Raw genomic sequence first — 11,181 nt, 5'->3', positions numbered from 1 at the left:
GCCAACTTCCGTGGCTTTGTCCGGAGCTAATGTCCGGAGCTAATGTCCGGAGCTAATGTCCAGAGCTAATGTCCGGAGCTAATGTCCGGAGCTAATGTCCGGAGATAAGTGACGTCAACAGTGTCCAGTGTCTGATTGGTTGCCGCCTGCTGCGAGCGACCAATCAGAAACGTGCCGTACTGTGACACACTCCGCCCGCCATTTTGGTGTGATTTTTGAATTTTTACCTCACAGCAAGTTTCTACTGCGTGGAGGCGGGCCCAGTGACGTTGCTCTTCAAGCTCCTGCCGAATTTCGTCAAAAAAATGATAATACCATTTTTTATCAAAACTATATATATTTAGTTGTGAAGTGGTTCAGTGACATTTTCACACCAATTTTGAACTTTTGTTTGGTGTTTTCTCCATATACTGCCTATTATTCACTGACTGTTATACTGAGAGACTGCCGTTTATTAACCTCTTCTTTGCCACATTGGGTATATTGCTCTATTATTTGCCACATAAGGACATTGTCCATTATTGCCCAGCAATTTCTCTGCAATATAAACTGCCTATTTATTAATATCTGCATTCCTGCAAAGAACTATTGCCTATTATTAACTGGCTATTTTCCTACTACCTGACACTGCCTCTTATTAACCTGTTGTTTGCCACCACCACGCTTAAAGCTGTTTACCCGCATTTGCAATGACCATAAATAAATCTCAAGGCCAGACCCTCCATCGAGTTGGCATTTATCTACCAGAACCTGCTTTTGCCCATGGTCAATTGTATGTTGCTTTTTCCAGGGTGAAGGAATGTTGCAATGTGAGGGTTAAAGTGGTTAATACACCACTTCAAGGACAATTATTGGCTGATAGTACTAAAGTCTTCACACGTAATATTGTGTACAAAAATATTTTAGTTTAAACTTAATTTTCTTTTTTTTCATTATTCAGTTTTTCTAATAACATAGACAGCAATAGGCAAATTCTATGTGTAGAGATAAGGAAAAAAAAAAAATAAAAAAAAATTAGTGTAGCCATAGACATATAGATTTTAAGTACTTATGTAGGAAATACGTATATAACATACGTACTCATTAGCATATAGGGTTAATAACTCTATATCATATCTACATAAATTTAGAAATATGATATATCAATACATATTTTTATAGGTAAGTAGAACACACATTAAGTACAAAATGTAAGATGTGTATCATTCAAATGCCTGTATTTGGTGATAGGAACCTGTATTTGAAGCTCCAGCAGTATAGCTGCTGAGAGATTTCATTTTGTTTTTAAAAAGGGTGAGGTTTTTGTGAACAGGTAAGAGACGGGTGGGATGGCTGTTCACACACATCTCTATCTTCAGGTGTGTTCTGTACATAGAAATAGATATATAGATAGGTACATTTTTAGATAGATAGGGAAAGAATAGAGATTTTGCTTTCACATCAACATTTTTCTGCTATTTGGAGAATTTATGGTGGAAAAAAGGCTATTTCTGCACTTCCTGCCTAAGGGCTGACCCACGCCACTCTTGCTGTAAGTTGCATGCAATGTATACGGAATTTGTACTTCACTTGCGGCAGGTGCGGCACATGTGGTTTCTGCTGTTTTCGCCACAAAATCTCCACTTACCAGTGTTTTTGTTGTGGCTGCATTTAATGCAATTGCCGAAGCCGCGTTTGCTGCATTTACTGCAAGTTAACTCCAAGCTTCATCTACATTGCATGGCACTTGCTGAAAGTGTGTTGTAGGTCAGTTCTTTGGTGCCAAGTGTGGAAGTTGTATTGTTTTTAACATTACTTCTGCAAATATCAGAAACATGCAGATGTGAAAGAGGTCTGAGTATTAAGAAATAGGAATCAGTTAGTTAGGACCCATCAGTTCAAAGGCTACCGTGATGTGGTTGATGGGCATGCTTATATTAGCCCATCGGTGTACTATGAACGTTGATTTCTTAAATTTTACACTTCTGTAAAAATAAACACAAAAAATTTGGGTACACAAAAAGGCTTTTATTTCTGTTGTACCTATTAGAATTATTTAAAATGAAGGCTTAGCTAAGCCCAAGAGATGATTAAAAACATTTCATACCAACCCATCAGATGTAAAATTACTGTGAAAATACCTGATGGGCACACAAGTATGCGCCAGTATGGGTACTAAGAGCCTTTCCACATAATAATGAAATATTTTAAAATGTCATAGAACATACCAATATACATAGTTATTGATACATATTATTTATTATTTACATTATTGTTCTTAAGCAAAGAACCGTTGTTGTGGCATTTGCCACAACACGCAAAGTTGTCGTCTGATGTCTTTCATCCCTCCCCTCATAAGCATGTTCATGGATCCTGTGTAACTGTACCTTAAATAACAAGAATTGTCAAGAGCTGGTGAGTGCAGCCATTTTTTGTTCTTTCTTACTATTATTTATTAATTGTATTATTCTTACATTTGAATAAATAAAGTATATATGGATTCTAGACTCCCGATTCTTTAGAATCGGGCTGCCATCTAGTGAATATATAAATGAATATGGTATTGCTGGAAACGTTATCTTGTCCCCCTAAAAAACAAGCCACCATACAGCTCCATCAGTGGAAAACTGAAAAAAGTTATAGCTCTCAGAATACAGCGATGCAAAAATAATAGTTATTTTTCTATAAAAGTTTTTATTTTGTGAAAGCGCCCAAAGAATAAAAATATATAAATGCAATTGTACTCACCTGAAGAATAAAGCTGCCTTATCAATATTACCACACACGGAACGGCATAATAAAAAACCTCAAAAATCAGTTCCTGAATTGCTGTTTTTTGTTAATTCAGCCTCCAAAAATCTACTATATAAAGCTGAATGTGTGTATGTGTGTGTGTGTGTATGTCTGGGATTGGCATCTGCACCGTCGCAGCTACAGCCACAAAATTTTGCAGTGTCACACGTCTGGACCCCGAGAGCGTCATAGGCTATATTGTGAGGCGAAATTTTAACCCCGCGCATTCCAATTCACCAAAACAATTTTGCCCCTATCTACATAATGGGGAAAAAAGTGAAAGGAAAAGTGTTGGAGGCGTCGCAGCTACAGAAACAAAATTTTGCAGTCACACGTCTGGACCCTGAGAGCGTCATAGGCTACGTTGTGAGGTGAAATTTTAACCCCGCGCTTTCCAATTCACCAAACAATTTTGCCCCTATCTACATAATGGGTAAAAAGTTAAATGAAAAGTGTTGGAGGCGTCGCAGCTACAGCCACAAAATTTTGCACAGTCACACGTCTGGACCCTGAGAGCGTCATAGGCTATGTTGTGAGGTGAAATTTTAACTCCGCGCTTTCCAATTCACCAAACTAATTTTCCCCTATCTACATAATGGGGAAAAGTGAAAGGAAAAGTGTTGGAGGCAAATTGACAGCTGCCAGATGTGAACAAGGGGGACTTAAAGAATGAGAGCGATGGCGCAAAAGAGTATATACCGATCAGTTGCTAAGGTGGGGCCCCGACATGAGATACTCACCACACATGGGGATATGAACACACACACAAAATGCGCCACACACTACCACGTGCTTGAACACATATACCACCCTCAGCACACATTTCACCACACATATACCAACCTCGCCACATAAAAGTCGAAACACAAAAGTCGCCGCTCAAAACTCGCCACGCGCAAAACTCGCCACATGCAAAAATTAGGCTCACGCAAAACTCGCCACAAGTGCAAAACTCACCTCATGGAAAACTCGCCACACGCAAAACTTGCACACGCGGAAAAATTGCCACATGCACAAAATTTGCAACACATGCAAAAGTTGCCTCACACAAAACTTGCACATACTCAAAAGGCACCAGACATAAAACTCACCACGCACAAAACTCGCCATGCGCAAAACTTGCTGCACACAACTTGCTACACTAACCTGTTACATGCAACTCGACACACAAAAAGTTGCTACACGCATGTTGCCACACAAAACTCAACACACACAACTTGACAAACGAAACTCGACCTAAAACACACACAAGTCTGGTATTAGCCTTCAAAAATAAAAATCTGATTAATAAGCAGACAAACTACAAGAGCAACAAATGTACCATATAGGAAATACAGCAGCTGTCAGTCACATGACCTGTCTATTATGTGTATGTGTGAGCTAATATATACTGCCAGGGGGAGGGCTTCCTGTTGGCTGGGGATTTATCAGGCTGCCAATTTATCTTACAAATACTGAGGTAAAAATACTGAGCAAATAACGTGTTAACGAGGTCTAATACAGGAGATCACACAGGTATATACTATATACAGGGGAGATGACACACAGATATATACTATATACAGGAGAGATAGCACACAGGTATATACTATATAGAGGAGGAGATGACATACAGGTACAAACTATATACAGGAGGAGATGACATACAGGTTTATACTAAATACAGGAGGAGATGACACACAGGTATATACTATATACAGGAGCAGATTACCTACAGGTATATACTATAACAGGAGGAGATGACATACAGGTATATGCTATATATAGAAGATGACATATAGGTATATACTATATACAGGAGGAGATGACACACAGATATATACTATATACAGGGGAGATGACACACAGGTATATACTATATACAGGAGGAGATGACATACAGGTATATACTATATATAGGAGGAGATGACATACAGGTATATACTATATATAGGAGGAGATGACATACAGGTATATACTATATATAGGAGGAGATGACATACAGGTATATACTATATACAGGGGAGATGACACACAGCAGGTATATACTATATACAGGGGAGATGACATACAGGTATATACTATATACAGGAGATGACATACAGGTGTATACGATATATAAGGGAGATGACAAACATGTATATACTGAGGTGAAAATGAGAGGTGTGAGGTGAAAATGAAAAGGTGTGAGTGCAAAATGAGAGGAGTGAGGGAAAATAGTGTAGTGATTGGAAAATGACAGATGTGAGGTCGAAATGACAAGTGTTGGGGGGAATGAGAGGAGTGAGGGAGAAAATGAGAGGTGTGAGGGAGAAAATGAGAGATGTGAGGGGGAAAATGAGAGGCGTGATGGGAAAATAAGAGAAGTGATGTGCTATAACTAACCACAGATATTTACTATGCCCAGGCAACGCCGGGCTCTTCAACTAGTCAGAATATAAAGCGGTAAAAAAAGTTATGTGCCCGAAAATGGTACCAATAAAAATATCAACTCGTCCCCCCTCCCAACAAAACAAAAAAAAACCTGACTGTCAGCAAAAATCTGGAAAAATTATTGCGCTCTAAATATGTTGATGCAAAAACTAGTTTTTGCTAAAAAAAAAAGCGTCTTTTAGTGTGTGATGGCAGCCAAGAATAAAAACTCATTATAAAACTGGAATTGCAGTAATTGCACCGACCTGAAGAATGAAGTCGCCTAATAACTTATACCGCACGAGGAACGGCGTAAAAAATAAATAAAGCCAATTCTTCACCTACTATCGATTTGCTTATTTTGCCTCCCAAAGATGGGCACATTTATCTTGTGCTCTATGCTGAGCGCTTACACCGGGGTTTCCATGTAAATCTCTGAAACACGGGATTCAGACAGAAAGGCCGGTGGAAGTTTCCCTACAATGAGGCAGATGGAGACACTGTGGACACTGTATGGCATATGATCCGGCGGTGTCCGTCTTTTTAGACATGCCTATAAGCGCCATCCGCCACAGTTTTGTGCACTTCTGAAAAGAAGGACAATGCTGAAGATGAAATGATCTCTAAAAGGCCTAAAATTAAAGCTAACACATTTTCTTTGTCTGAAACCTTGGTCAAAGTTATCATAAATCTTAAAAGATGCCCAAACTTTTGCATAGGCCAATTTTTCTTTTTGCAATTTTTAAAATGTAAAACATAAAAATATGTATATTTTTTGGCAAAAGTACAAAGGAATTGTGTCATCTTTAACAAGGGCACCCCTGGACAATAAAAGTAATTTTGACCAGGGGTGCCCAAACTTTTATGTGCCACTGTATGGGATATTTCCATGTTCAGCAGAAATTGTGTGCCATTTTTACCCATTTCTCAATGTGAAAATGTAAAATCATAGATGAATTCATTGAGAGGTGTAGTTTGTAAAATGACGTCACTTATGTAGTGGTTCTGCTGTTCTGGCACTTTAGGGGTTGTTCCAGTGGGTCATGGCTACCGAAAACCAGAACAGTAAAATCTGCACTATAATATAGCACTCCTTCCCTTCTGAGCTTTGTACTGTGCCTCAAAAGTAGTTCCCGATTACATGTAGGGTATTGGCGCACTTAGGATAAATTGCAAAATTATCAATTTGGAACTAAAACTGCATTTTTACCATAAGAATGTACCGTATTATAAGACGCACCCCAAATTTTGAGGAGAAAAATAGGAAAAAAACTTTTTTTAATAAATTGGTGGGGCGTCTTATAATCCATGCGTCTTATTACTCACCAGGGGTTGTGGCTGCAGCAGATCAGGGTCCCAGGGTCGGTGCTGGAGGCAGGAGTGGAGCATTGCTGCAGGCTGGGATGAGGAGGTCTGCAGGGGGGCTCCTGTGCTGCAGGCTGGGATGAGGGGGTCTGCAGGGGGGCTCCTGTGCTGCAGGGCTGTCTCCGGGGCTGCAGGGCTGTCTCCAGGGCTGCAAGGCTGTCTCGGGGGCTGCAGGGCTGTCTCGGGGGCTGCAGGGCTGTCTCCGGGGCTGCGGGGGGCTCTGGCGACATTTTGTGAAAGACCAGAGCCCCCCGGCAGTTCGTCCATGCGTTCCTGTATGACTGACTCTGGGAAAATGGCCGCCGGAATCTCGAGAGGTGAGATCTCAGCGCTGAAATCTCATCTCCCGAGATTCCGGCGGCCATTTTCCCGGTCAGTCATACTGGAACTAACTCCGCAAAAATGGCCGCCGGAATCTCGAGAGATGAGATCTCAGCGCTGAGATCTCATCTCTCGAGATTCCGGCGGCCATTTTCCCAAATTCAGTCATACAGGAACGCATGGACGAACTGCCTGGGGGCTCTGGTCTTTCACAAAATGTCGCCAGAGCCCCCCGCAGCACCGGAGTTTCCAGGATCTCCCAGGACAGCAGCGGGCAGCAGCGGACAACCGCGGCAGCGGTGGCGGGCGATAGCGGTGGTGGGCGGCAGCGGACACCCCCTCATCCCAGCCTGTAACAGTAAGTGGTATATCCGCTTTGTAAGATGCACCCCCATTTCCCCCCCAAATTTGGGGGAAATAAAGTGCGTCTTACAAAGCGGAAAATACGGTAATTATTCTTTCTTTTCGGCCCAATGGTATAAATTTCTTTGAGGCACATGTGGTGTCGACATGTAGATGAATTCATTGAGAGGTGTAGTTTGTAAAATGACATCACTTTTGGGGATTTTCTGCTGTTCTAACACCTCAGGGGTCTTCCAATGTGACATGTCACCCTCAAACAATTCCAGCAAAATCTGAACTCCAGTATGATGCTTCTTCCCTTTTGAGCCTGTCACTGTGCCTCAAAAGTAGTTTTCGACCACATATGGGGTGATTTGTCTACTCAGCAGAAATTGAACATCATATTGTATGGTCCATTTTGCTCCTGTTACCTTTGTGAAAATGAAACAATTGTAGCAAAACCAACATTTTTGCAGGATTTTTTTTTTTTCATTTTTACAGTTCAACATTATAAACTTCTGTGAAGCACCTGGTGTTTCAAGGTGCTCACTACACATCTTGATAAATTCCTTATGGGGTCTAGTTTCCAAAATGGCATCACTTGTGGAGGGTTCCACTATTTTGGCACGTCAGGGGCTCTCCAAACCCAACATGGTGTCTGCTAACAATTCCAGCCAGTTTTGCATTCAAAAATTCAAATGGCGCTCCCACCTTTCTGAGCCATGCTGTGTGAACAAACAGTAGTTTTCTTCCACATGTGGGGGATCAGCATATTCAGGAGAAATTGCACAATAAGGCTATGTTCACATTAGCGTTGCGCGCCGGTGCGTCGGCGACGCAACGGCGACGCAACGCGCGACGCACCAAAGACGCGCGCAAAAACGCTGCGTTTTGCGACGCGTGCGTCGTTTTTTGACGAAAATCGGACGCACGAAAAATGTAACTTGTTGCATTTTCGTGCGTCCGACACTAGCGCCGAAAACAACGCACATGTCGAAAAACGCTAACAAAAAAACGCACGCGTCCCCTATGTTAAACATAGGGGCGCGTCGCCGCTGCGTCGCCGCTGCGTCGCCGACGCAACAGCGACGCGCATTAGCGTAACGCTAATGTGAACGTAGCCTAAATTGTATGGTGCAATTTCTCCTGTCACCCTTGTAAAAATAAAAAAAATGGGGCTAAAAATATTTTTGTGTGAAAAATTAGTTTATTTTCACAGCTCAAAGTTATAAAATTTGGTGAAGCACCTTGGGGTTCAAAGTGTTCACCACATATCTAGATACATTCTTTGAGGGTTGTCGTTTTCAAAATGGAGTTACTTGTGAGGGGTACATCCAAATGCAACATGGAGTCCACTCTGCATTTCAGCCATTTTTGAGTTCAAGAAGTCAAACGGTGCTCCTTCCCTTCCAAGCCTTGCCATGTGCCCAAACAGTAATTTTCCACCACATATGGGCATCGACATACTCAGAAGAAATTGCACAACAAATTTTGGGGTCCACTATCTCTTGTTAGCCTTGTTAAAATAAAAAATGTGGGGCTAAAGTAATTTTTTTGTAAAAAAAAAAGTAAAATGTTCATTTTTTTCTTGCACATTGCATTAATTCCTGTGAAGCACCTGTAGGCAGGCTCGGACTGGCCCATAGGGGAACAGGGGAATCCCCCAGTGGGCCCCTGTGCAGATTTGGGACCCCAACCCCACTGTATGGGCAGTACTTGTCATAATAGACTTGATTCACTCTGTTCAGAAAAAGCAGCATCTTGTCATTCATTAACCAAACTACCCAGTATATTATTATATAGAGATATAGGTAAATTTGTGAACGAGAGTAGTGTAATATTTGTATGCAGGTGAAAAGTGGGTCCCAAAGTCAATGTTACTGGTGGGCCCTTGGCACCCCAGTCCGACACTGCCAGTAGGGTCAATAAACGTCTTGAATGTGGTTTTGAGGGGTTTGCAGTTTTTAGAATGATGTCATTTTAGGGTATTTTCTGTCATAAAAAACCCCTAGTCATTGCAAATGTGATGAGGTCCCAAAAAAATGGTTTTATAAATTTTGCTGGATAAATGAGAACCCTTCTAACGTCCTAACAAAAACATAATGTTTCAAAGTCGATGCAAATGTAAAGTAGACATATGGGAAATGTTATTAATTAACTATTTTGTGTGATATAACTCTCTGGTTTAAGGGCATAAAAATTAAAAGTTTGAAAATGGCAAAATTTTTGCCAAATTTCCGACATTTTCAGAAATAAAGGCTAGTCATATTGAACAAATTTTACAACCATCATGAAGTACAATATGTCATGAAAAAATATTCTCAGAAAGTTGAAAAGTTCTAGAATTATTACAACATAAAGGGACACTGGTCAAAATTGGGCCTGTCATTAACCCGTTAATGACCGCTAACACGTCTTTTTACTGACCTGAGATATAAGAGAATAGCATCCCCATACAGGTGACAATCCAGCGGCAATCCACTATAGCTAACAACTTGCTGTATCAGCCACGATCAGTGTTGGCACTGTCCATATCTGTTTAACCCCTTAGATGCTGCTGTCAATAATGACTAAAACATATACATTGTTAACAGAGTGTGGGGGCTTCCTCTTTATCCCCATCAGCACCCTGAGATCATGATTGTGCGATCCTAATGTTTGTCATGGCAATTCACGACCAAATAACAGCCTTAGAGTCTGCCGGCTATAGTAACATGTTCAGAAATTAGTGACATTTAAGTGGGAAAAATACACATTTTTATTCCTGTTATGGTACTCTACATTAATTCCTGAACAGCACCTGAAGGGTAAATAAACTACCTGACAGCAGTTTTCAATATATTGAGGGGTGCTGTTTTTAAAATGGTATCACGGTTTGGGGTTTCCAATGTATAGGACACTCAAAGTCACTTCCAAAATAAATATTGTAAATTTCCTTGAAAAAATGAAAACTTTCTGCTGCATTTTTAAACCTCCTAAAATGCTAACAAAATAAAATAAAATTTTACAAATGGTGCTGGTGTAAAACAGACATGAGGGAAATGTTATTTATTAATGTTTTTCTGTGGTATGACTATCTGGATTAAAGGGATAATCATTCAAAGTTTGAAAATTGCATCCTTTCCACATCAACTAACTAGAAGGCACTGGTTCTCCTTGCTGACATTTGGCTAGTTGGGAGTACTTAGAGCAATGCCCAATAGGAAATACACTGCTCCAAAAAATTACCACTGAATGAAATATTTCAGTTGCAAATCTTTATTCATTACATAGTGGAATGTGTTGAGAACAATAAAACATAAAAATGCCTCCATGTGCCTGTACGACCTCCCTACAATGCCTCGGCATGCTCCTGATGAGGAAGCGGATGGTCTCCTTAGGGATCTCATTCCCAGAACTGGACTAAAGCATCCGCCAACTCCTGGACAGTCTGTGGTGCAACATGACGTTGGTGGATGGTGCCAGATGTGTTTAATCGGATTCAGGTCTGGGGAACGGGCGGGCCAGTCCATAGCTTCAATGCCTTCATCTTGCAGGAACTGCTGACAGACTCCAGCCGCATGAGGTCTGGCATTGTTCTGCATTAGGAGGAACTCAAGGCTAACTGCACCAGCATATGGTCTCACAAGGGGTCTGAGGATCTCATCTCGGTACCTAATGGCAGTCAGGCTACCTCTGGCGAGCACATGGAGGGCTGTGCGGCCCTCCAAAGAAATGCCACCCCACACCATTACTGACCCACTGCCAAACCGGTCATGCTGAAGGATGTTGCAGGCAGCAGATCACTCTCCACGGTGTCTCCAGACTCTCACATGTGCTCAGTGTGAACCTACTTTCATCTGTGAAGAGCACAGGGCGCCAGTGGCGAACTTGCCAATCCTGGTGTTCTGTGGCAAGTGCCAAGCGTCATGTACGGTGTTGGGCTATGAGCACAACCCCCATCTGTGGACGTCGGGCACTCAGACCATCCTCATGGAGTCGGTTTTTAAC

The sequence above is a fragment of the Ranitomeya imitator genome, chromosome 1 (assembly GCF_032444005.1).
Source record: "Ranitomeya imitator isolate aRanImi1 chromosome 1, aRanImi1.pri, whole genome shotgun sequence".
Lineage (NCBI taxonomy): Eukaryota > Metazoa > Chordata > Amphibia > Anura > Dendrobatidae > Ranitomeya > Ranitomeya imitator.
Note: the sequence above shows the minus strand (reverse complement) of the source record.